This window comes from Gopherus flavomarginatus, chromosome 13, assembly GCF_025201925.1.
Source record: "Gopherus flavomarginatus isolate rGopFla2 chromosome 13, rGopFla2.mat.asm, whole genome shotgun sequence".
Classification (NCBI taxonomy): Eukaryota; Metazoa; Chordata; order Testudines; family Testudinidae; genus Gopherus; species Gopherus flavomarginatus.
The window spans coordinates 21,340,227-21,367,856 of record NC_066629.1 but is presented as its reverse complement, the minus strand read 5'-3'; the positions used below and the strand labels follow the sequence as shown (position 1 = coordinate 21,367,856).

Below are 27,630 nucleotides of genomic sequence, written 5' to 3'. Positions count from 1 at the left end.
CTCTTCCATATTCCAGTAGATCTTCCATGTCTGCCTCTGCTAGTTTATTTAGTTCTGTCAAGATAACATCCAGAGCCTGAAACACAAGAGCAATCTCAGACTTAAAGAAGTTGGGAGCTGATCTGGAAGAAAAAGGGAGCTTAATGCTCTCTTTAAACTAAGATATTTTAGTAAAATGTTAAACAAAGGAGACTTGACATGCTGAAAAGAAAGATGGATCTAATTTTGAGAGAGAACTAAAGCTACAGCTTTAGTTTCAGCTTTAATAGAAGAATTGTGTCTCTGGAGTAATCCAAGACAAAAGTAATATCCTTTCAGATTCGAGACAGCGAAGGTAGTCTTGAGAAATAAAAAGCTGTAGGCACAGAATCTACAGATTTAGGATTTTAGGGTCTATTATTCCTTTAATGCAGCAATAAATTTAAAATGGCTTTCTATATTGCCATCTACTGGCTGTTTCAGATATAACAATGTATATTGACAGTTTGCATCCTAAAGAATTTCAGGATAAATTAAAGGTTTGTGCAGCCCTTGGGCCTGCAAATGCCACCTGATCTACAGAGTGAACTCTACAAAATAATGCCATGTTCCTGCCAAGCAAAGGTACCACCTTCCTGTGTGCCAGGTGGCATTTTAAAGACTGTACCCTGGAAACCATGAAAATGCCATCACTTAGCACCTGGGATGGAGCAGTGATGTTATGCAGGGAAATCTGGGCAATGAAATGGGCTGTGGGATCTTTATGCCTGTGCAGAGAAAATGGGATTGTGATGACTGGCATCACTTACAAAAAAAGTCTCCTGCACAGCTAACTGTGTGGTACTCAGTACAGCTGCCTCTGAAGGATAAAGGGCTGAATTACGTAACTTTCTGGAGAAAAAGAGTATACTACAAGAGAGGCATGGGAGAGGAGACACTGAGCACTCTAAGGGTTAAAAAGAAATCAGAATATTAGTGGTGGTCTTTCTTAATATGGGAAGAGAGCAGGCTGGGATTAGAAGAAAACAAAGTCATCCTGTATTGTTCTATATAATCCCTTGCTGTTACATTCAACCTCTCATCCTTAATTAGCCCTCCCATCTACCCTGGTGGTACATGGTGGGTTCCCCCCTTTCCTTGCTGTACAGGGGGAGCTACAAGACAGAAAAAGTTATCAATGTCTAAGAATTCAAGGTTACTTACCACCTTGATAAAAGCTTTTTGATGGAAATCTCCCAGTGGAACGTTTTCAGCAACATTCGCTGCTGCTCCTGAATGCTAAAGAACTGCCTGATGAGAATATCAAACATCCAACCTGGGAGGAGAAAAGGATTCAGGTAAGGTGTTTGAGCAGCAATGCGGAGGACCCACATCTTGGAAAAAAAATCAGCAGCTGTTACTCTTTCTAGTTGCGTACACGAACAACATTTCCAATCCTCCACTTAAGGGCCTGGTTCTGCATACCTCTCCCCCAGGAGGTATAGGAAAGCAACCAGCACAGTGGTTCTGCTGATGTTAGTGACATATGAGATAGTCACTGATCTATGGGCTCAAACAATACACTGCAGTCAATCCAGACAAGTAAGGCCCCTGACACATCCCACAAACCAAAGCTGACAGTTGTGCCATGGTCTCATTTGTCATTTTCTGTTACTGTGGTGCCTAGGAGCCCTAGTCTTGGACGAGGACCTGGTTGTACTTGGCATTGTACAAATAGAGTAGAAACATGGGGCCTGCCCTGAGAAGCTTACAATAGTCTGGCACTTATTGTTCACATGACCAGATTTAGTGCCTTTCCTCTGAGCACCCAACAAACAATTGTGCCTCAAACACCCTGTGGTTAGAAGACTAGTGTACAGAGATAGTGCCAGTTTTTGAAAAAGTCCTCTACCCTATGGAGCATTTCTGATTTAATGATCAGAAGCCATGCTCCTGTGGCCCCTGCATTGTAGTCATGCATGTTTGGGCCTGATCTTATAGCTGTTAGCCTCGCTCCTATACTGAGGCCAAGCCCTTCAACTGGAAGATCTTTTGAGCACATTTTACCTACTATACTGCACCCACTTGGTTACAAATGCAAAATTAAAGTAATGTTATGGATATAGGTGAAGTGATCTGCCCAAGGTGATAGTGAGCCAGTGACCAGAGCAAGGAATAGAACCAGGTGTCCTGTTTACTTCCTCTAGCCACTAATGTACACACCCTCCCAGGTTCCTCTTTTAGTGATGTTCTTCCAAAGACACTAGTAAATGGTAAGTTCAGATCAAAGGATTACATGGAAGTGAAACAGGAGAGAAGTGCCCCTGCAGTTTTAACTTACAGGAGGGAGTACATGTAGTGGTTAGAGTTGGGAACTACAATATTCCCCACACACGCTACTGACCTGCTGCATGACCTTGGCCAAGTCACTTAATCCTGTTGCAAGTTACTTGTTAATCAGGCACCTTCCATCCAGCTATATTCAAGGGTCAGGCCCAGAGCTGTTGTCTTTGATATTAGCTCAGATTGCACTTGTTGTCTGTAGATCTCAATGGGGAAACTGAGGCAGTGTCCTATCCACTAGGTCATGCTGCCTCCCTTGAGGAGTTAATACTTGCTCACTTCATAGAGGTGTTGCAAGGCTAGTAATCTTCAAACGACATTGGATGCTCACACTGAAGGTGAGAAATAAGCACCATGGAGGATGGTTTAAAAAGGTGCACAAATTGCTCCTTCTCAGCTGCTCAATACTCACTGTCTAAAACCACACTGGAGTTCTCCTTCCCCCAAAATCCAGGGGGATGTGTACTAGTCAGTCATTCTGATCAGGTGCTCCAGAAGAAAGAGGTCAAGAAGTTGTCTGCTAGCACATGCTGTAATCTGTGAAAGAAGAGAAGCCTTAATTACTTTTCCAAAGGAACAGTTTGGTGCCAGCTGTTCATAACCTTTCTTGCTGCTTCTGGAGACAAATGCCCATTCTGCCTGCTGTGTTCACACGCATGTGAACAGAAAAGGTCAGAGCATTGACTTGGCCTAAAATGGCTGCCCAGAGCATGTTTGAAATTGCTTGCAAAAAAGCATCAGGCTCCCTGGATTTAACACCCTTTGAGTTCAGCCACTGAGCCTGGTGGGAAGCAGGCAACACTATCCTAATGCCATGCATGCAGTGGTCCCAATTCTGGGGCTGATACCTGAGGGAAGCTGTAGCAGCCTTGGGGCCACTTCTATAGACAAAATTCCAATAAAACTTCCTCCCCCACCCCATCAAAATGTTTCAGGGAGACTGATTTGAGGAGGTTGCATCAGAAACCTTGTTTCCTCCTTGGCAGTGAGACTGGAAACTGAGACCCCAGGTTTGTGGCTCCTTGCCAGCCTGCCCAGTGAGCTGATGGGACTCCTGGGAGTCAGCTTGCTATCTGGACTGCTTTTGAGTCAGGACCTCAGTTTCCAGGGCAGCCTTCTTGGTACATTCAGTTGCCATGGAGCCAGGGTTTCATACTTTTCATGGAGGATGTTCAAATTTGGGGGAGGGGTGTTTTGAAATTGGAACAACCCCAATGATCAAAATATTTAACTCCATGAAACAGAATTACCTCTCTCATCCCAGCTGTGTGTAGCACCTAGAAGCTAACAGGAGTGCAGCCATACCCGACCCAGACAGCCCCCTGCCCCTACCAGCTGGGCCCTGGAGAAGGCTTGGCAAAAGGATCCACTACAGCTGGTCTGTGCCACCCAGGGGAGGGGGCAGGCTGCCCCACAGTAGGGCAATTTTCCACCAGTAGGTTAAACCATTGGATGCCACACTCCTGAAGAGCTGTCCCATGCTTTCCAGTTTGCTAGAAGTGTGAGCAGCTCTGGTGTAATTCTGAGTCCCAAGCTCAGACATGGACAATACAGCTAATCAGCTAGGGCCCAATCATAGCTAAAGCTGAGTCAGCTGTGGAAGGGCAGGACAGAGCATAACAGCCCAGCAGCAGGGGCCGAGTCTCATTTACTTACTGAATGCAGAGGGGGCAGTAATGATTGCACCCTTGGAAACCCAAAGCAGAACTTTAGGGGAGAGAACCAAGTAAGGGAGCTCAATGCAGATGAGCTCTCCAGTGCAGGCTAAAACAGAAGTTATGGGCTTCTTGTGGAAGTGAGTAGGGGAGGTCTGCTGACCCTGATACAGCGAGACATGACAGCCCCTTCTGGCCTTCAACATCTACAACTCGACCAGAGCAAATGTTTCTATGGGTCCCTGAAGTGAAACTGCCGAGTTTGGTTCTGTCTTATAGTCACTGAAGGTAACTGGAGCCTACAGATTTGTTCAACTATCGAACATTTCTTCTCTCCAAAGGGCGAGCTGAGCAGGGAGCACCAAAGGTAAGCCGCCTACCAAGCAATGAACTGAGGATCACTTTAACCCTTAAATACCAAACCCATTCCCAGGTGGCTCACCCTCTGGAATCCTGGTGCATTTGAGGGCTTAGAAGTTGTGCTGTAGAAGAGGGCTCTAGTCTGGGAGCAGAGATGGTTCTGGCCTGGAGGAGACAGGGCAGTTCAGGAGAGTGCACTGGAAGTGCACTCTCCAGTGCTCTTCTCCTGCTGCAGAGGACCCAATTCCCAGCTCTGCCACAGACTCAGCCATGTCCTCTTTCCAGGCCTTAGTTCACCATCTGTAAAATGGGGGTAGCAACCTGTCCTGTCTCCACCCTTTCTGGTCTATTTAAACCACAATAGCTTCAAGGCAGGGACTGTTTGTACAGTGCTGGGTACAACAGGCCCAGAATCTCAACTGGGGCCTCTAAGCACTGAGTATCTCAAGGAAATAGCACCTCAGGGAGGCAGGTGGAGGCCAGCAGAGGAGAGGTGTGGGAAGAGAAAGGGAACTAGTAATGAGAAGGGACATTAGGCCAATAAGCCAGTCAAGCTGCTGCCTAGCACACAGGTAGTGTCAGGCTAGAATGAGGATCCTACACCTGCTGTTCTAAGGGCTAATTCAGTCAAGAGACTGTGTGCACAGGGGAAGTTATTTTGCACTGTCTTAAAGCTGCAATTCCAGTTAATATTAATCATTCAAACTAATATAATTCCCTGTAATCTCTTGGAGAGCAACAAGGGGTTTGTTCCACTCTGCTTGCTGCACTGAGCAAGCCCATCTCCTCACTACTTAGAAAGGTGGCTCACTTGCATTGCCCATCATTCAGCCCCTGTTCTGTCCTTCAAGCTCCAATTACCTGGAAAGAGCCATTCCTAGTAATGGTAATGCAGACAGCCAGCTACATATCAGACAGGGCTGTGTAGTCTCCCCAAACAAGCTTCCTGTACACTAAGGTGTCTACTCAGATAGACCCTATCCTGGACAATATGCACTAGGGTTCTGCTATAGGACAGGGTGTAATCTCTACCTTGCCACCCCTGACTTAGCGGATCAAATCTGTTTCTACCTTCCTGCCCAGCCAAACAACTTTTTATGTTGTGCCTTTCCACCGCCTCACTAGCAAGGTGGTTTTTATTGCCAAGGGTGGTGTCCAAGTTCTGTGCAACTGGCAGTAAAGTCACTTTCTGCTGATCTCTGCCCCCACAGGAAGTGAAGGAATCAAGAAACCCCACTTGCTGCCCACCATTGCTTTGCTGAGGAAGCCTGTGTGTCTTCTTACTAATCATGCTCATTTAGAGTGGTGCATCAGGACCAACTAAGCTCCAAGCCCATTGTGCTAGGCACTGTACGAATGCCGAGTAGTAGATAGTCCCTGTGCTGGACAACTTCCAATCTCAGATGACACAGGATGGGGAAAGGGGATAATGCATAGCCAGTGACCCAAGTAATGAAGTGCAAATGTCATGTTAGTGCCACAATTTCAGGGGGTAAGAATGGGGTTTAGTTCAGGTGATGAGTGAGGAGGAAATGTTGGAAGGCAGAGGAGATGCAGTGCAGAATAGGAGAAAAGAAGGGTTGAGTTGCCCATGATAAACAAGGATTGTATCAGCAAGTTCTTGATCTTTAACATCTTGGCTATTATAGATATACACAGACCCTGGCTCACCTTCTTCCCTGTGGAAGTCAGTGTGGTTTTACCAGGGGTGTTTGGTCCAGGGGGCTTTTGATTGGGATTAGCAAGTCAAACAGGTTTGTGGGAGGAGCGGGAAGAGACTTGCACTGAGCAGCCAGATGAATAAAATGGCTCAATGGTGTTAACTGAAATTTTACTTCCTGACATGTTCCCTTTGGGACAAGCCCTGTTACCCAACAGTGGACAAGTAATGAGGCATTGATGCTGTAAAAGTCAATTTAAAATGCAACATGACAGTACAATGCATGATCTCAGTTTCATGAGATAAAACATGATTTCATGACTTAAGACAAAGAACAGGGCCACAAGTCAGAAGGTCTCAGTTCTATTCCTAGCCCTGCCATTGCCTCCCTGTGTCGCCCTAGGGCAAATCACAATTGTGCCTCAATTTCTCGAATTGTCTCTTGTCCACTGAAGTTGCAAGCTCTTCAGGGTGCTCCCTTGCTAGGGGTCTGAATCTTGGTTAAGCATTTGGGGGACTTGTGGGAAAAATCAGGCCACTTATTTGGGAGCTTAACTTCAGGCCCCAGGTTTGAAAATGTTGGGATATGAGCATCTTTATTGTATCTAACAAAACCTATGTTCAAGAGTTAGTTATTCCAATACCTTAATGAAACCAGACTGGGATGATGCCTCTTAATCATAGTCTGGTACTCTTAGTTTCAGATTTATGCCTTCTCTTGATCAAGTTCATCTGACTGTCCATTTAAAAATCTTCCTATGAATTGTTCTGATGTACTGTACACTGAACTTGGCTTTTCAGTTGTACCAGATGGGCCATCAGTCCTGACAGCTAGTCACCATGCACGTTTCTCACCAGGACACTAGAATTCATTTCTTACATGGAATAATCCATGCTGCCACATGCTTCAACAGTACCTGGCTTTGCTGCAGCTTTATTCTCTTGGCATCGTAGTCACTGAAGACTGATTGAGCTAAGGCTTTAGCATCTTCCTTGACAATGTGTGAAATGACCTCTTGGAGAATAGCCTCGTATTCCATCTCTTGGAGAGCCTCTCGGAGCTCAGCCGAAGAAAACATTCTATTTACATCTGAAGGCATTAGACAGGACTTGCTTGGCAGGCTATGATCACTATGGGACAGAATAGCCAGCCCAGCTGGTTACTGACCAGAAGTCACTGATAGCTGGTCGGTGACCTTGGTGACCCAAGCCATTGGTCCCAAGTCCAGCTAGGAATAGCCAGAAGTCAAAGTGGCATGAACTGGCAGGCTCATGCAAGAGATTAAGGACCAAATAGTCCCTCTCTGCATTAGAGGTGTTCCTGCCAGGAGAGGACTGACATATTGAGCAATTTTGCCTTGCCACTGGCAGTTACAGTGGTTCTTTAGATACCTGGAAGGCTTCAGGCGCCAAGGCTGTCAGTCCAGCATCCTCCACAAGCTCCAAAAATCAGACCTGGTATCTGTGCACATGCCTCTGTATAGATGGAGACATGTATTTTACTCACAATGCTAGGTAAGGCCATCTGAACCACCTCTGTTACTATTCCATCCATGCTGTCAGAAATGGCAGCCCTGGTTAAGTAGTCATCAACGAAATCCTTCATGGCACTTCTGAAGGCATCAGCTGACAGATCTCGAACTTCCACAAAGAGCTCATCCAGTAATGAGTTGGGAAGATGCTTCACAGTGGACATGTCCTCCCTTAAACGATGCCTGGTATGAGAGTGAAAAAACGAAGTATCTTTCTGAACATGCTGAGCCAACAGGTCATTGTTCAAAGTGGACTTTGTATTCTATTCAAACTGCTGCCACAGCAGGCATGCCTAGGGGACTAAGTGCCAAGGTTTTTGAGTTCCATGCCTGGCTTGTGCCCATAATGCCTGAGACCCCCTCACCCACCCCTTGGGTAGTTCTCTCCTTATTCTCAATCTTTGTCCTCTCTGCTTAGACTTGGTAATGAAAGTGTCAGTGCACACCGCTGAGGGATCTTGTGAAATGGCCACTGCCCACTAGATACTGGACTGAGACCTACCAAACTCCTTTCATACCAAAGCTACTGAATAGTCAGATGGTAACTTTCAGTCCCTGCTGAGCTAGATTGGAGCCAGTGACAGTCATGAAAGTCAGTATGCCCAAAGCTGTGTTTCTACATGCCCTGATCTTGGAAGGGAACAAATATTGCCTTCAAAAAAAACACTGGCTGCCGTGTAAACAGAATTCAGGGAGGGATGCTGGGTTTGTGCACCTTGCAGCACTACCCACTTGCACATCCTCTTTGTTCCAACCTTTGAAACTAGCGAGTAAGAATTATGCTCAAATCTAGCATGTACTACCTGTTCCACATGGACAAAGGAAGTCAGCAAAGAGGGGAAATAGCCATGTAGGTGATTCATTAGCATAACAATGCTCAGCTCTTATCCACAGATCTCAAGTGGATTACAAAGAAGGTCCCTATTTTTAGGATGGGGAAACTGAGGCACAGAGAAGTAGTGACATGCCCATGGTTCCTAAGCAGGCCAATGGCAGATAGTAACGGAACCCAGGGCTCCTGAGTCCTAGACTAGCACCTTACCCTCTAGGAGACACTATATAGTTTTACCCCACAAAATCTCTAGAAACACCATTCAGTTTACTGGCCAAAGAAAAGAGCCTTTCCTGCAATGCAGACTGTTCAGATGGCAAACTGTTCTTGAAAATTACAGGATCAATCATCTTTTGGCATGAACAGCCACTCATTAATTCTCAAAGCAAACAAGGAACAATTTTAAATTACTCACTGGCATTTCTCTCCCTTTGATTTCCCATTGCTGGACTTAAGTGGCTGCTGCCTCTGATCCTATCAAACACAACAGCCAGATAGATCAGGTGCATTTCTGCATGCACAGAAAACCCCCACAGACACAGGAACTGTTAAAGACCCCTTCTTTTGATGAAAAGCTGTGATCTAATGAACAGAGTTAGTCATTGCAGAGCCCCTTGTTGGCTATAATCCCAGTCACTGAATTAGCTGTGGAATCCACAATGGACCTGAGAAATCAAAGCTACCTACAGCCAGTGCTGGCTTTACAATGGCACCAGCAGCTCCATGGAGCCAGGCTCCAGCCTGCTGATTCCACTGCACCCCAAGACCCTGCCAGCCTGCTGGCTCCCCTCTGCCCATCACTTGCTCTTCAGGCCAAGGGCTCCTCTCTACCCCCTGGCCCCACCCCCATGCTCCTCTCTGCCCCCCAGCTGGACACAGCACCTCTGGCTCCAGGCAGTCAGCTTCCCACCACCTGTGGGACCCTGCCTGTCTCCCCAGAGCTGAGCTGCCTGGGACTGGTGCAGAAGCTTGGCCAGTCTCAGCCAGGTGGGGGTGGGGGTGACTGTGGAAGGCTTGGCTGGGCCCCTCCAGGCAAGAGTCGTGAGAGCCCAGCTGGGACAGTGCCTGGCTGATGGCACCACTCCTGAGGGGCTGGAGTGTTTCCCAGCCCTGGGACCAGCTCTGGCTACATTGCTGGCTCAGCCTGGCAGACAGTCACCTCCCAGCAGGGCTAGTGAGTGTGGCTGAGAGACAGGGGGTGGGGAGTGGGTCTCTGGGAGGTCTGGGGTGGGCTAGCAGGGAAGGTCTGTGTTTGTTGAGGCAATAGGGAGTGGGGGTGCTGGGCAGCTGAAGTAGGGCTGTGGGCAGGGTTGTTCTGGGCAAGGGTGGTGGTGTGCATTTCTGGGTGAGTTCTGGGAAGTACTGAGCATAGTGGGTCCAGGGGGCTCTGACGATAGGGAATTGAGGGTTCAGGTGTTGGGCAGGGGGGCTGTGTGGCACAGTATGGGCTTGCCTCTGAGGGGAAGGGGCATACTGGCAGCACAGGGACAGGTGAGTCACTGTGCATCTCTACTGCTGCTTTGTAAATAGTGCCCTTTCACTGGGCTGGGCAGAGCGAGGCCACCCCGCCATGCCCTTGACTGATGCACCTCTGCCCCCACACCATGCTCCATTGCCTCCATGGGGATCCACAAATGTTTGGTGCCTGGCCCACAAAAGATTAATTCAGCCCTGCCTATAGCCAGCCATAATGCAAAAAAATCAGACGCACATAGCAAACCTATCCTAGAATCTCATGTCTTATGACAAGTTTCTTCATTGCAAAATCCCCACCTGGAAATTGAACCCTGTTAGATACAACAAGGAATGAGGAGGAGGCATAGACATGCACCTTGATAAACTCTGGTGAAGGTCTCCAGGACCACATCCGGCACAAGCTCCAACAGAAGCTGGGAGAGGAAAGAGTCAACCAAGTTCCAGGCAAGCTATGTGAGGTCCAAGGAATAGTGGCACAGGGCTACATGTTCCTAGAAGGCAGAGGAAAATATTGCAGGAGAAACAAAGTACTCAGGATACTGACTATTTCACTGAATGAAAACCAAGACCCAGATCCACCTCTGCCAATACCCTAGGGGAGGCAATCTTCCCTGCACTTACATGTGGTGTTCCCCCAGGGAATGACCATCTCTTCACCCCCACCCTGTCCCTGCTAGGATCTGCAAAGTGTTAAGACCCTGAGCCTTCTCTGTTCCTTGACAATGCAGCCCCATTGCAACCATGCTGCGTGTAGGCCTCAACTAGATGCTTGCTCAGCACCCCCCTTCACTGAGGGATGGGGCTCAGACAGATCAGGGTTCTGTGCTTTTGCCTCATTTCTTGTGGAAGCAGAAGGGGGAAGGTGGTGTGAGCCTGCAGCGCCCTTCCAGCTCCTGCTTGTGCATGGATCTCACTTAATGGAGGATTTGGTGCAGCATTACCCCTCAAATCCTGCATCAGGTAGCAGAACTGCCCCAAAGAGCCATGGGAGTGAGCAGCAAGATATCCTGGAAAGGGACCAGGTATCTAGCCACTTCCCTTACTAGAACTTCTCCCTGTAATTTCCACTCTGCTCATTTCTAACTGTGCAGAGCAGCTTCTGAACTGAATGCCTGTGATCAGTGTGGAGAGCTCCTGTACTGAAAGCCAATTACCTGGCCTAGTGTAGAGTGGAAAATGTAAATAGATGTATCCACTAAGGAGAGCAATTTTTCAATCTGCCTAGAGCATCTCGTTCCAGACAGCAGCTCAGTCTTCAATATGCTATTTCCATTATAAATATATTTTCAAGGTAATGGAGGCTTTTTAATTTACTCTAGGCTGAAGATCAAAATTGCAGGCTTGTCAGCTGATGGCACATTCTTTGCTGTGATAAGTGATGTGTTCTAACATTCCCAGCATATGTCAACAAATCCTGACATGTAAATTAGGATTGCTCCTCAACACCATGCTTAAAAACATAACACTTTCAAATGACATCCATGCCAGTCTCCCCTTTGCTGACTAATGCAGATCTTGGCTGGCACTAGTATTTGGTAGCGCCTCCAAAGGAGGCCATGAACACTTTACAATCCTGGCTAGAGGGGGCTGGAAGCTCTTACAATGTTACAAGCCCACAATCTGATAACGTCAAGGTTGTATTTACCCCAGGCATCATGGCCATGCAGATATTAGGGCAAGGAGTCTGATCTCTTCCAAAAGAGAGTCCCCCAGTCACTGAGCTAAGGAAAATGTTAGCTATTGGCAGTACAGGGCATATGACAGCTGAACAGTGCTGAATGCATGGAGTAGAAGGTAGTAGTGTACACATGCCAGCTCATAATATCATTATGTTGTTGATCAAGAGATTATGGGTGATGTCTGACCTATGCAGGAATCAAGCTAGATCAGTGATTGCTGAGCTTCCAATCTATAAGGTAACACAGCAGGTCCTCATGCTAGTTAAGTAGCCACCAAATGGGATAAAAGTAGGTATAGTGACATGACTGGAAGTTAACAATATCACCCATGGGACTAAATATGCAAGTCTGAATTTAATGTGGTGGGGATAGACTATTTTGGTTTGATTTTCAAACCTGTGGGGCTCCCTCTAATTCTGACCAACACTTTTCTGATCCAGGTGTAATACTTAGCTGCTATGTAGCACTTTTTATGCTTAGATCTCAAAGTGCTTTACAAAGCAGTAAAGCTCATCCCCATTTTACAGATAGGGAAACAGAGCAGGCCCATGGCAGAGCTGGGACTAGAAGAGAAACACTACAATGGACCCTTAGCTCAGACAGCCTGGCCCTTTTGCCAGTTTAAGAATCGGAGCGGAAGGATTCATTCTAAGGTTCTGTTTAGGCTGCACACAACAAACTCAGTAAAAAATGGCATAATAGTTAGAATGCTTCTAATTTTAACAAAGTGTTTCTATTCAGCCCTGTTTCAGTTCACCTTCTGGTTTGTTAAACTAGCAAGTTTTAATGGTGCAACTGGAGGGATGTGCAAAAAGCCAGCCTTAAATCACAGAGTAATCAAGAAGTTTCATAGTGAATGTGGGCCAGGGTGTGTAAATTATGCAATTACATAGTTACCTTGGCACAAAGGTTTTCACCTGCATGTGTTAGTGATTGTTTGAGAACCAGAACATAAACAGTTTAGCAAACAATGGGCTCATCTAACAAAGATCTGAACTACTTGTGTAGCTACATTTGGGCAAACTCCTACTGTAGACATGCCGCACCACTGCAAGGCATGACACATGGTTGTACTAGCACAAGTCACTCTTTGAATCTGATAAGAGCTTGGGCTGAAGCTAGTGCTGAAAGCAGGAAAAAAAACTAACACTACCTTCCAAGCCAGATACTGGGAGGATTATTAAATTTAGGACTAGATTTTTAAAGGTCTTTAGACAGATTATCCAAAATGGCTAGGCACCTAACTCTTACTAAAAAGAAATCAATGGGAGTTGTATGGTTTTGAAAAGCTCACTAGGTTGCTTATCTTCATCTGTAGGCACCTAAATACAGTAATATTCACTTAAAGTCATTCCCATTCAATTGTTTTGTTGCTGCTCAATTAGGGAACATGCTTGTTTAAAGTTGTGCAATGCTCCCTTCTAACATACCCACCTGCTTTGTCCACTGCTTGAAGGAAGAGCAGCCCATTGCAGCTAGCTGGCAGGGCTTTGAACCAGGTGGACCAGCAGCACCCTATTAGCTCCCTGTGCAGCAGCTGCCCAGCAGGTTAGCAATTGCAGCTGTCCCTCCCCACACTGCCATGTGCTGCTCCTGCCCTCTGCCTTGGAGCTGCTCCCTTGAGACTCCTGCTTGCTGTGCAGGGGGAGGGGGCAAGAGATCAGGCTAATGTCAGGGTGTCCCCCTCCTCCCTGCCTCCTGCTTACTCCATCTTCCATAGATCTGGGGGACACAACAGGGTTCAGGACAGAGGGAGCTTGCTGTCAGGAACAGCTGTGGTCTCAGCAAGCTGATCTAACAAGGCAGTGTTCTTAAAGGGGAAATGCGCATCTCTCAGACAAGTATCAGAGGGTAGCCGTGTTAGTCTGGATCTGTAAAAGCAGCAAAGAATCCTGTGGCTGCTTATAGCTTTCGTGGGTGAATACCCACTTCCTCACCCACGAAAGCTCATGCTCCAAAACGTCTGTTAGTCTATAAGGTGCCACAGGATTCTTTGCTGATCAGACTGTCTGGGATGCTCTCCCCCATCCCTCCATTCTTGCTGCCTTGTAGATTGAGAGTTAACCCTTGAGGGCTCAATTGCTAGTTCATTGTTTAGCAGCAAGACATTCCCTGGAAAATATCCCACCCTCTGACTCCTCCACTTCAACCAAGCTTCACAATCATCACTGTGTTCCAATATTAATTTGTTTAAAACTTACTGTGTGTATATATATGTCTTGTGTCTGGTGAAAAATTCCTTGGAATCTAACCCTCATGTACATTAATTCTTATGGAGAAATTGGATTCACTTATTTTGCTTAATGTTATATTCTTGAAAAAGTGACTTAAATGAGGAGTGTGTATACCTTTCAACATCTGGCCAGTAATTCCTGTCTGTTACCAGTCAATTTCACCTGGGCTAGGTTACTTTTGATTGAAGCCACCTCCCACTCCACTCTTTCTGCAGTGGAGTGGAAGGTCTTTGGAGGATACTGGGAAGGGAGTCAGTGACTGATATACAGGGGAGTGCTTTATTGTTCTGAAAGAGCAGGAATAATAGGTTCTCTCTTTTTCCATCTCTACTGTGGAGCACCAGGGAAGAGACAATACAAAGAATATTGGCCCTATTGTGTTCAACTTCCTTTCCTTTTAGAAGGGCTGATTGTTCAAAGCTCATGGCCCATTGAAGATGTGGCTGCATGATCTAGCAGGCCAGTTCTGTAGCTGTTTATGCTACTTTAGCTCCTGTCTATTCCCCACCTTAAAGACACAGGCCTGACTGAAGAGATTCTCAGAGACTCTGAATAAGGAAGTGGAACAGACCACCTTCTGTTTAAAGGCATGTGCTCTTAATCACAATTCCCCAGTACAGAGTATTACAGCTAGAGCCCCACTTCTACCAACAAAGCAGCAATTACCTACTGGTGGCCTGAGCTATGAAAGAACCTGCCCCCATAGGGAGTGACTGGGATCCTAAGATGCTTGGTCTGAGATGGAACACGTGAAGTAGAAAGGTACAAAGTTAATCAGTTCTCAGCCAGTTTCCCTTACCTCATGGGGGCAGCTTGGGCCACGGTTGTCTTTACACTTCATGGTACTGCTGCCCCAAATTTCTTCTTTCCTGTTGAGTATTTCAAAAGTTTTTGTATTATATTCTCCACTGTATTCTTCCCTCTACATAGCATGCTGGTGTCAGAGGCAGGACACTGGAGGAAGGAAATATAAAAACCTTTTTTCCTTACTGTCTAACCTAGCGTAGCCTGATTTGGGGTGTGTTAGTAATGTTTTATCCACTTAATTTAAATTTTTAATTAATAGTTACTGTATATTTAGTATGGGTTTGGCTCACCAATTTGTTTGATCAGAAGATCAAGTTCATCCTGAATCAGGCTTCGCAGAGTTTATAAAAGGAACTTCTGGGTTATAACAGAAGTTTACACTGAGACAGATATAGTCATAAAGACCTTTTAATAAAAATCAATGAAGTGGTAAGCAAATGGTAACACAGTTAGGATTATACATTACAAGTATCACAGTACTTTGAGATACATCTATAGTAATACAATATTATAAGCTGCAAACATGGTTAATACTTACACTGTTTTAGAAACCTGGTGCTGGAAAATATGGGCCACACCTGTGGCAATTTCTATTTTCACACCTCTTGCAGAGGAAGCTAATGCAGAGCTCTTTCCTCTCTAATTTAACTCTAAGAGTTGCTAAAATAAAATATTGACTTACAGTTTGAAAAGAAATACAGCCTGTTAATAGCCATCATAGATGGGTAGCATCGATACATGGTTGAACGTGGAGGCAATGAAGAGTAGACGGGAGCAGACAGATGGGTAGAATACCTGCCTAATGGTGAGCTGCCTCACTTTTTTGTAGAGCATTAGTCAGAAATCCTCTCTAAGCCCAAATTTCATCCTTCCCCCACACAAGTGTTAGGGTACACTTGTCCCATAGGTTAGTATGTATGCATTTGTGGTGCACTTGTTAGATTTGTGGGCAAAAATCCTCTTTTTGCACCCTTTACTGTTATTGGTTCAGTTAAAGGTCTCTAGACATCTGAGTAGGTATTTTGTCTATTACTTTTCTGACTAAGGGTCCCAAAATGTGCTAAAGTTGCCTTAGCGTCACATACAGGATGTTTGGCCCGTAGGTCTCTTGCATTGCAGCCAAACTTATTCTAATATAAATCTATAAGCCTATTACATCAAATACTCAAATTTATAAGAAATATTTATACAGACCAGCAGATTAATCCTTAGGGCTACACTAGTCTGGTTCTCCACCCCTCCTCCCCCCAGTAAGATGACAAGACCCTGCAGAAGACTGGAGCACCTTCAGTACCCCAATGGGAGAGAGCCTGCTCATCTGAACCTCATGCAGCTACAACTGCCTGTACAAGGCATGGTTCTCTATTCAACTCAACTTCCTGGGAGGGAGGGACAATAATCCAAGCTCATACTGCAGATGGGACAGGAATGCATTTTCAAAGGCATGAAACAGAGTAGGGTGCCTAGCTGCCTTTTATGTCTTGGGAATACCTGTGGCTGTTATGGGCAGCTCTAGGAACACTGACTTATTTTTTGTTATTTTAAAACATTTATCTTTGGATCTGTGTGGCAGTGTAAGCACACCCCATCTCCTGGCAGGGTGGATAGCAGGTGTGCTGACACCACAGTGACAGTCTACCAGACTGTCTTTGGCATCACCATGGTGAGGTCCAATGGTCAGAGTCCCTACCACAGCCCTCAGGTGCAGGGCAACATGGCCTAGCAGCTAGACCCAAGGGCCACCACCACATGGGGGTGGTAGCCAGGGTGGGGACCCAGGCCCATGTGACTCCACTGGGTCCCAAGCCGGTGCCCTAATAGCAGCACAGTAGTCCACCACTAGATCAGTAAAGAATCCAACCTCAACATGCTAACATTAGATGGGTGGGAAATACCACTCACTCACCCTCCCCCAGGTCACTTCCTACCAGGCTCCTGAAGCTGCAGTCCACAGGGGTCTCTGGGCTCCTCAGCACAAGTAACTCACTAGAACTCAAAAGACAACAGGCCTCCCATCCAAGTCTCAGGCACTCCACCTCCTGCACTACAACCTTGACCAAGCATCCTTCCTCTTCAGTGGTCAGACCAGACTGAGTGGATCTGCTCTCCTTTTATACTAGCACAGCAGTTGGCACATGCCCAGCACGGTCTGAGGGGCGGGGCTTCCTCTGCCTGTAGTGGAGGATTAACCCTTTCCTGCCTCGTGCAGGGTATGGATACCCCGTCACAGCCTATAACCTGCAAAGATCAAAATCCACCCAACAATCAGAGGCCAGGATGCAGTGAGATGGAACAGCAATACTTCAATTTCATAATCCAGACAGTACAAATAGCTGTTGAAATCAGAGCTATTATTAAAGATACAATCTCTCCATTATAGCAGCTGGTGCTTTAAATGCACCTAGCTTTAGGTAACTATTAGTATGGATACAGATGGGAAGACTTTGAGGGAGGGCTATGCTGTAATTCTCTAATCAAAAGCTCTAAGGGAGGGCTGAGGTGATTGGTACTAATGGATAACTGAGTATTGAGGAAAGTGTGTGGATGCTGTATTTTATGGAAATTGAACAGAAATGAGCTAACTGGAGAGTCTGGATGGTGGTCCACAAAGAGAGACTGGTGAGGAGATATCCCTCTTTTTGACTGATGTATAAAGGCAGTCTGATAGGCTTTTCTAAAAAAAAAAAATGGTATAGTGTTTTCTAATCTGTTATACAGATCTCCAGTCCTGTAAGAATCTCTACATTGAGTAGAGAGCTCAGCTAACCCAGCCGAAGTGAAAATGACTGGAAACAAACAGGTCCTATGTGATAATGCCATCATAAGCACCAAGGAAGAGAAATACAAGGAACAGAGAAATGAAGGGATTTTTGTAATAGGTATTGAACATAAATGCTGCTTGAACAGTTGGGAGAAAAGGTCTCTAAATAGTCCCCCAGGTTGCAGTTTGCTGCTGCTCCTCCAAGGAGATTGCGATCAAAACCAGACTTCATTTTTAAGTTAAAACAATGAAAAAAGGAGTTTTCTGAGGGCACGAGGGAAACTTTCAGGCCCTCCAGCTCTGTCATGAAGAAGCAAAAGAATCTCTTTTCTTGCAAGTCACTTTGGAAAAGGAGGTAAGAGGGAAAGAAGGGGGGTGGAACTGATAAATCTATAACATTTTGCTTCAAGAAAAAGCCCCATTTCAGCTGATTGCCTCCTTGTTTTGGTCAAAATGTGAGATGAAGGTAGAGGTTAGATATAAAGAATAACATGTTAAACATGCAGCTGTAGTAGGGTGACCAAATGTCCCGATTTTATAGGGACAGTCCCGATTTTTGGGTCTTTTTCTTATATAGGCTCCTATTACCCCCCAATCCCTGTCCTGATTTTTCACACTTGCTGTCTGGTCACCCTAAGCTGTAGCCTGCACAGCTGGACCAATGACAGCAATCTGGGCCTTGTTTCTTATTGTCATTCCCAGCTACCCAGAAATCTATAATGTTTAAACGATGGACAAGTAAATGCACTAAATATAGCTGCACTGAACAAGGGGTCGCAAGGCATGATTTACCTAACATTTTGCGACTGTCCTTGCTGACGGGTCTCAGAACGCCTGGCTTGGCATCTGATAAGCTGAGTTACACTGCGTTACAAGTACCCTGTAAAGACATGCCAGCTCCAACTTTGTCCAACTGATGCCCCATTTTGGCTGAGCACTGAAGACAGGTTTTAAAAACCTGCCCATTAGTCTAAGGTAACACGTCAGCTAGAAAAAAATTCATTGCTAAGCACGTGTTAAGCACTTATCTGGTGGTCATCACTAGGGTGTTTGCAGATGCGGGAAGTGGGGCAGTTATTCTGTATCATGTAATGTTCAAATGTTAGCAGGCATCCAATCTGGAAAAATCATAAAATCACTAAAAGGTCATAACTCAAAGAAACAGTCTAATTTTCACCAAAATCAGCAGAAATTTTTTGAAATACAGTCGATAATGCAACTATGTAATCAAAATAGTGCTGTTTTGGAAATTGTGGGAAATATTTAGCCCCAGGTGATATGTTTCGTGCATTTTCCTGTCCTTGTTTATCTTCGGTTAAAGCAGAAGTCTGTAGTCGCATGACAGTATGAGTTTGTTCGTACCATGTAATACATCAACATATCCGTCATTATTTGCGGAATGGACTGAATAGAGAAGTTTTTCTGTCTGCTATTTTATATTTTATGAATATTGGCTACTGTGCAATGATTCCTACACCGGCCACTGATGTTACTAGAGTGTACGCCAGGACGAAATATTTTCAGGATATGTTCCACTCTCTGGGCCAAGGCTGGACTTACGTTGTGTATGATGAAGCAATCTACTACAAAGCACAGTTTATTAAATGGAGGAATTGAACCGAATCTGACAATGACCCCTTTGAGATGGGAGGCGTGCATTGTACAGTGAATTTTCTGGGTGACATAGGCAGTGTGATACAAGAAAGTGGTTTTGAAAACATCCTTGTGGAAGCCAACATCTACGGTGCTTCAGTCATTTGCCATGCTCTAAGTAGGAAAGCACATAACCCTGGTATTAGAATCCACAGCCCTATGAATGAAGCAATGAATTGCTTGAAATGGGTGGCACTTGGCAGTTCCATGAACAGTCGTTCTCCCAGATGAGAAGAGACGCATCTTGTAGGAAGCTTGACCCTGCACTGAAGCATTTGAAGATGTGGACAAGGCACACAAAGAAAAGAGCATGGAAGCACAGAATGCTCTGGCAGACTTCATGAACAGAACCCAGTCACTCCCCCAGATCATGGACACTTACGTTACCCAAGGAAAACAGTCTTGAGATAAATTTCTGCTCTGAGAAAACTATGTAATGGATGTTTTCCAACTACTGAGGGATAACACTGCAGCACACAGAGATGATAACAAGTTTGTGTAGTCGGAGACACTGGAAGAGACGATTGCACTTCTCTTGCAGTGTGGTCATGTGAATTATGCGAGGTGGGGCTGTGTAAAATGCAGCAGAAGCCAGACTTCAGGAGGAGAAGCCAGATATATATTATGCCTTACCTGATAGAGTGCAGTATGCCAGACTGCCAGATCCCTTAGTGCTGTATGGCATGACATGGCCATGGAGCAATCTCTTAACAAGGACCGTGGGAAGCATCAGCACCTTTGCACAGTGTGGTTGAGGCCATGTTGGTCCCAGGATACAACAGGTGGATGAGGTAATATCTTTTATTGAACCAACATCTCTTGGTGAATAAGAGATGCATTCGAGCTGGGTCTTAGTGAGGGCTCTGTGGTATGAACTGAGCATGCCCACTCTCAGCAACCCCTCTCCTATGGTCTCAGGGCTATAGGATGGTGGCATGCCTGTCCTCAGCTCCCTTACAACCATAGTGCTCTTTGCCTGTAATATGGACCAAATATACCCTGTCCTCCACTCTGTCTCAGCACAGTGGATCAAACCTACAAAGTGGTGTAGATGGGTCAATCTAACCATTCCCCTGGCTTCTAAATGCCTATAAAATTATTGGAACAATGGGATTCCCAATGTGTGAGTTAGGTGCTTGGGCTCTGTCTTAGAGGAAGGGGCAGAGACAGCTACCAAAGAATGGGATACATAAAAACAATAATGACAGGCATGGAACTGCACAAGTTAGCCACTGGGAGATACTCAGAAGAGGGGTGGTGCTAAGCCCTGACCCTTTTAAGCAGTTTAGGACCTAGATCCACTTGCGATCTGAAGACAGGAACCCCTCCTGGAGTAATGTGACTTAGGTGCATGAACCATTTCATCTGAGATTCATATGTACCTGCTTAAGACCCCAAAAAAAGATGTGAGCAGAGGGAGAAGCTTTTAATGTAGCTTTTAGTGCAATGGTGAGGGTCCACAACAGGGCTGTGGGGGACGCTGTGCAAATCCCCAGTGCCTAGGCTAAGAAAAGATGTGGACAGGTGGCAAATACAGGCCAGGTAGTTGGGCCGTACGTGTGGGAGGTGGGTGCTGTGGGTTCAAATCCCCTTGCTAATGCTTAAAAAGGCCTTGAGATGGGTCTCTAAGACAGGCCTGGTGTGTGTTCTCTGCTTTTTCGTGTACTGCCGGGGGCAGCTACCCTCCTGCCTGTGGAAGCTGTTCCACTTTAATTAAAGGGTTGCTGGAGGAAGCCTGGTTGCAGCTTTCTCTGTAGCCTGATGCTTAGAGTGCGTGCTTGGGACTGGGAGAGGTGAGTTCAAATCTCTCCTGGTGCATGTGTGTTCCCCTTCCAGGGGTAGCATTGTTGCTGCCTGCTTTCTTTCCTTTCAAAGCTGTTTCACTTTAATTAAATGGTATTTGGGCCTCCCTTTCTCCCAGTACCCTCTGTAGGCTCATGGTCATGCTAGGTAGCTGCGGTGCCAGAAATGGGGGTTTGAATCTAGCCTGGTGTGCATCTCCTGACCTTCCTGCAATAGTGAGGGGGTTGTCTGCCTCCTTCTTGCCTCTTGAAGCTGTTCCACTTTAGTTAAATGTGTTCTGGGCCAGCCCCCTAGCAACCCTCACTCTCTAGTCCAGTGGTTAGGATACTCGCCTGGGTTGTGGGAGATCCTGGTTCAAATCCCCCAGCTGCCTGTTCAGCAGGGATTTGTACAGGGATTTCTCGCCTCCTAGGTGACCGTCCTTTACGGTGGGCCATCCTTGTCCGAACCCCCTCTCTTTCTCAAGAGGCCATTGTCTTCTTGGGACGGAGAGGGGATTCGGACAGGGATCGCTCACCAGTGACTCTCCCCAGGAGGTGGCAGCCCCCAGTTCACACCCCTCAAAAGAGCAGGGGAGTGCCCTGGGGTCTGCCACAACCTGGGTGTGTATCCTGATCATGGTGGACAAGAGAGAGAGGGGGTTTTACTGCTCAGCAGCAAAGCCCCTTTAATTAAAAGAGCAAGAGGCCCTGTGAGAGGCCTCTTGCTCAGCTGGGAGGGGTCTCCTCTCACCCACCAGAGGCCCTCCTGTCCCACAGGGCAGGGAGTTGAACCAGGGTCACTCACAATCCAAGCAAGCACCCTAACCCCTGCACCACAGAGGGACTTGAGAGCTCTCCTTGCTCCGGTTAATATATAGTTAAAGTGGAACGCTTGAGTGGTAAATGATTGAGGCACCCATCTCAGGGTAGGGATTTGAACCCACATCACTTTACTGCTGGGGTAAGTACCCAAACCACTGGACTATAGTGGGAACCACACATAGTGGTGCGCCCAATTCTCATGTCATATTTACTGAATGTGACCTACCTGCAACAGAAAGGACTGAGGGAGACCCCACAGCCCACAGGGTTGAGAGGTAGGCAATCACCCTTCAAATCCCGTCTCAGCCAGCATAAAGGGGATTTGAACCCACACCTGCCACTTTTGAAACAAAGCTATCCAAACCACCAGACCATAGAGGGGTTCACAAGGCAACAGTGGCCCAGTGACTGTTTAGTTACCTAATGACACTGGCCCACCTTCAATAGGAAACACTGAGGGAGCCAGCCCATTGGACTATCTCCTAGCCCAGCACTTAGAGCATTGACCTGCTAGGTAAGAGATCAAGGTTTGAATCCCATCTCGGGCAGCATAAAGGGGATTGGAACCCCAGCCTCCCACAGACTAGCCACAACCCCAACCACTAGACCACACAGGGCTGCTTGTTTGTGCTTTGGCCCGATGAGTATGTAATGAAAGAGCAGCACCTTCAACAGACAAGAGCAAGGGAGCCCCAGGGGCAGAACAGTGCCTAGCCCAGCACTTAGGCCATTCACTTGCCAGGTAAGAGATCAAGGTTTGAATCCTGTCTCAGGCAGCATAAAGGAGATTAGAACCCCAACCTCCCACAGGCCAGCCACAACCCCAACCCCCAGACCACTACACTGCACAGGGCTGTTTGCCAAACATACGGCCCGATAAATATATAATAAAAGTGGAACAACTGCAGCAGAAAAATCAGATGCAGCCACTGGGCCCCAGTGAGAACCCCTCTTAGCCCAGCAGCAGCATGTGCACCTTGGAAAGAGGAGATGGCTGTTACAGTCCCTTCTCAGCAAACTGAGAAAAGAGTTGAACTTGCATCATCCGCACGCTAAGCAAGTACCCAAGCCACTGGACTACAGAGGGATTTGTGCCAGAGTTCTGGCCAGTTACTACTGAATGAAAGTGGCACAGCCTCAACATGCTACTACAAGCAAGCCTCCTCAGGCTGTCCTATCCTTCAGGATCGGGGATCACGCTTGAGAGTCTGCAGAGCCCTCTTCACCTCTCTGCTCATCAGGCAGGAGAAGGAAATTGTCCCAGCGTCTTCGCCTCCCAACCTCTGCTTGCCGGCCACGGCCCGGAGTCCCTCAGGTGACACAGGTGCCTAACCCACTTACTGTGAGCTGGTTAAAGACCTGCCGAAAGCCCCGCAAGACAGCCCAGGGGGAACGAGGGAGAGGCCTCTCGTGTCATTTTTAACCTAGTGGTTAGGGGCCTCGCCTGGGACGGGGGTCGGGGGCTGCCTCGGGTTCAGCTGGGAAAAGAGACAGTTAAGGCTGGATCTGATAGAGGTCTAGACAATCATGACACGGGTGTAGAACGTGACTCAGGATGTGTTATTCACCCCTTCATGCAACGCAAGAACTAGGGGGGTCACCCGCTGGAATTAGTAGGCAGCGGCTTTAACCCAAACCAAAGGCAGTACAGGCGAGTCTCATCTTACGATAATTTAACATGCGCGACTACAACTTTGCGTGGTCGGCAAACCCCTCCCCCCCCCAAAAAAGAAAGACCAATGACATTTGAAATACTGTAGTTGTAATGCGGGGGATTCCGCCCGCCATTACACTTAATGTAATTTTGACTCTACGCGATTGTCGCTTTACGCGCCGCTGACAGCGGACCGTAACCCCGGCGTAAGACGAGCCTCACCTGTACTTCGCCCCGCAACGCACAGTCAGCGTGTGGAACTTGTCGCCAATTGATGTGGGGCCGTCCCAAACCGGAAGTGGGTTCGAAAAAAGAACGAGAAAGTGCGGGGTGAATGGGTCCATCGGCGGCCGTTAGCTGAGACGGTCAGGGACGCGGCCCCGTGCTCGGGGCGTCCTTAGCCCGCTGCCTGCCAGCTGCTGGGAGGGGCCGACAGGCCGGATCGCTTGATAATTGGCCTCCTCGGTTCATTGCCTTTGAAGCGGCTGGCATCAGTCGCTGTGGGAAAACAGGCCGGCGGGCTAGCTGGGCCACTGGTCTGATGCAATCTGCCTGTTCATGTTATTAACTCTCCCCTCTGCCTGATGAGTGCAAGGAATTTGCAAAGGGCTCACCTACCGCCCGGGTGAGTGCCCTAATCAGTGGGTCCCGGGCTACAGTGATGGGCGGCGCTCTCAGTTGAAGCTGTTACACTTTAATGTCAGGCTGCTGGGCCCAGTTAAAGGCTGTGGCTTCCTCTCTGATCCCATGGTTAGGCCTCCCAGAAAGACCCTGAGGATGGCTTGTTCAAATCCCCCTTCTCCCTGCTGGGATGGTTGGGGGTTGAAGAGGGCTCTCCTACAGCCTGTCTAGGTTCGGTAGCTCTTGTGATGTGGGTCTCGTGATTCCCTTCTGCTTGCTTGTGAAGCTGTTCAACTTTAATAAACTATTATTTGGGTCAATCAGCCCAGCACCTTCCTGCATAGTCCAGGTTGTAGGCTACAGGGCTGGCAAGTGGCCGCTGTGGGTTCAAATCACCTTTTGCCTGTTGCAAGGGCCTCTGAAAAAAGATCACCCATAGTACTGAGGTGGACAAATCCTTTGCTTTTTTTGCCCGCAGAAGGTGTTCCACATGAATTAACTATCGTTGGGGCAAAGCCCTCCCCCTCACTCCTTCCCTGGCCCACTGGTTGGGCCATATGTGTGGGAGGTGGGTGCTGGGGGTTCAAATCCGTTTGCTAATGTTTAAAAAGGCCTTGAGATTGGTCTCTAAGGCAGGCCTTGTGTGCGTTCTCTGCTTTTTCGTGTACTGCCGGGGGCAGCTACCCTCTTGCCTGTGGAAGCTGCTCCACTTTAATTAAAGGGTTGCTGGAGGAAGCTTGGTTGCAGCTTTCCCTGTAGCCTGATGCTTAGAGTGCAGGCTTGTGATTGGGAGAGGTGAGTTCAAATCTCTCCTGGTGCATGTGTGTTCACCTTCTAAGGCTAGTGTTGGTGCTGCCTATTTTCTTGCCTTTCAAAGCTGTTTCACTTTAATTAAATGGTATTTGGGCCTCCCACTCTTCCAGTACCCTCTGTAGGCTGATGGTTGCGCTATGTAGCTGGGGTGCTGGAAATGGGGGTTTGAATCTCACCTGGTATGCATCCCCTGACCTTTCTGCAATAGTGAGGGGTTTGCCTGCCTCCTTCTTGCCTCTTGAAGCTGTTCCACTTTAGTTAAATGTGCTCTGGGCCAGCCCCCCAGCAACCCTCACTCTCTAGTCCAGTGGTTAGGATACTCGCCTGGGTTGTAGGAGATCCTAGTTCAAATCCCCCAGCTGCCTGTTCAGCAGGGATTTGCACAGGGATTTCCTGCCTCCTAGGCGACCGTCCTTTACGGTGGGCCATCCTTGTCCGAACCCCCTCTCTTTCTCAAGAGGCCATTGTCTTCTTGGGACGGAGAGGGGATTCGGACAGGGATCGCTCACCAGTGACTCTCCCCAGGAGGTGGCGGCCCCCAGTTCACACCCCTCAAAAGAGCAGGGGAGTGCCCTGGGGTCTGCCACAACCTGGGCGTGTATCCTGATCATGGTGGACAAGAGAGAGAGGGGGTTTTACTGCTCAGCAGCAAAGCCCCTTTAATTAAAAGAGCAAGAGGCCCTGTGAGAGGCCTCTTGCTCAGCTGGGAGGGGTCTCCTCTCACCCACCAGAGGCCCTCCTGTCCCACAGGGAAGGGAGTTGAACCAGGGTCACTCACAATCCAAGCAAGCACCCTAACCCCTGCACCACAGAGGGACTTGAGAGCTCTCCTTGCTCCGGTTAATATATAGTTAAAGTGGAAATTTGAGTGGTAAGAGATTGAGCTATCCATCCCTTTTCAACCAAAACAGAACAGATTTGAACCTGGGTCACCCAGAATTCAAGCAAGCAATCTAAGCCTTGTACCACACAGGAACTTGAGAGTACCCTTTGCCCAGATTAATATATAGTTATAGTGGACACTTGAGCTGCAAAAGATCAAGTGGCCAACCCTTCCCAACAAACAGGAAAGTGGGGTTGAACTAGCTATTCACCTGTTCAGGGGCAAGTAGCCAAACCACAGGACTACCAAGGGAGTCACAAGAAACAAGTGGCCCCATTCTCATGTAATATTTCCTGTAAGTGGCCCACAAACAGAAAAGACAGAGGGAGCCATTAGCTTAGAATACCTCAGCCCTTAGAATATTCACTTAACAGGTAAGAGGTCCAGGTTGAACTCCTTTCTCATGAAGAAGAAAGGGGATTTAACCCAGACTCACTAGAAACCTTGGCAAGTACCCAAAACCCTGGACTACAGAGGGATTTTCAGGTTCTGTGTTGTCCAATCATTATTTGATGAAAGTGGAACAGCTTCAAAAATGTATGAAGGGAAACTGATATTTGAATATCCCTTAGTTCAGTGATCGGGTCACTCACTCGATATAAGAAACAGCCCTATTCAAATCCCTTCTCGTGAGCTGTAATGGAAGAATTGACCCCAAGTCTACCACATCCGCCATAGGTTATTTAACCACTGGGCTAATAGATATGCATGAGGCCTCTTCTCCGGACACACAAATCGTCTTCAAATCCCTTTTCCACCCCAGGAAGGGAGACGAAACTGACCAAGGCTGTCCCATATCCTGAGTGAGTATCCTGACTCTGGATCTGAATGTGATAATGGAGGCTGTTTGCTCCCTCACCTCCTTGTGTGGAGTTATGCGTGCAGTGTAGCTGTGTCAGTCCCAGTATATTAGAGAGACAGGGTAAGTAAGGTACCCTCTTTTCCTGGACTCACTTCTATTGGTGAGAGAGAGAGGCTTTCAAGCGACACACAGTTCTTCTGGTTTGGGAAAGGTCCCTTAGAATATGTGCTAACTATTAAACAATATGTTCCTTCTTGCATTTAGCTGTGACATTTGGGGTACCTTCCCCAATGAAAATATTTAAGGCTACATTGCTATATTGTTCATTAATTATTATTATTATTATTTGTTACCAGCTAGGAGCCCCAGTCATGGCCCTGTGTCAGCTGCTGAACAAACACAGAACAAAATGACAGCTCTTCCCCCGAAGCTTACAGACTAACTTTAAGACAAGAAAGAACAAATGGGTATAGACAGAGCAGGGAGAACAAGGGGAAAAAAAGGGATAACATTAGTCAGCATGATGGGCAATGGACTCCACCCATCAGCAGCCTAACAACGATCAGTTTTACATAGGCATGGTGGCAGAGATCTTTGCCAGATCTGCTTTATTTTTTTGTATGGTATATACTTGTTCATCAGCCAGTTTGTTTATAAGGCGACCCTCCAAGATGGAGAGGTAAAAATGGCAAAAACTGTGGGACTCCTTCATAAGCCGATTTTATATTTCAATATGTAATATAACATATGCAATGTACTGCTTACCTTGCTCTGAAGGTCTGAGGCATTTCTATGGCATAACCTTTAGGGATTTAAAAGTTAAATCACTTGAAACAGGAAAATATACTAAATAGATGTAAAGTGAGAATAGATGGATAGAAAAAGCTGAGGCACAGAGAGGTTAGGTGACTTGGCCAAGGTCACACAGTAAATCAGTAGCTGTAGTAGGAAGAGACTTCATGTCTCATGCTTTAACTATTAGACAACGTCTTCAGCTTGCAGTAGCTTGTGCTGCAGCAAAACCAGAAATATTCCAAACTGCATTGTGTTAAATTACAGCACAAAAGAAAGACAATACATAAGGAAAAAGCAAAAGAATAAGACTAAGGCTGTATGTCAAGACAATACGCACCGTTTGTCCATTTGTGTCTGAACATAACCTGGATCATTTGACTTATATGAACAGCTCGTAAAACAGTGCTCCTCATTAAACGTATATCTGATAACCATTTTCTTTGGCACGTACAAACCTGAAGATCGAATGTTTGTGCCTCTTCCAGTTGGTACGCTGATTGTTTGCT

The 27,630-nt window shown here is 46.8% G+C and overlaps 1 long non-coding RNA gene across 1 annotated transcript; it reads right to left on the bottom strand.

The window, feature by feature from the left end:
* On the bottom strand, nucleotides 1–27,630 carry LOC127033787 (uncharacterized). Its single transcript, XR_007769215.1, has 4 exons — nucleotides 27,462–27,630; nucleotides 2,714–2,838; nucleotides 1,183–1,294; nucleotides 1–76 (listed from the first exon to the last, which is right to left on the bottom strand). It is a non-coding gene; the product is annotated as an uncharacterized LOC127033787 (long non-coding RNA).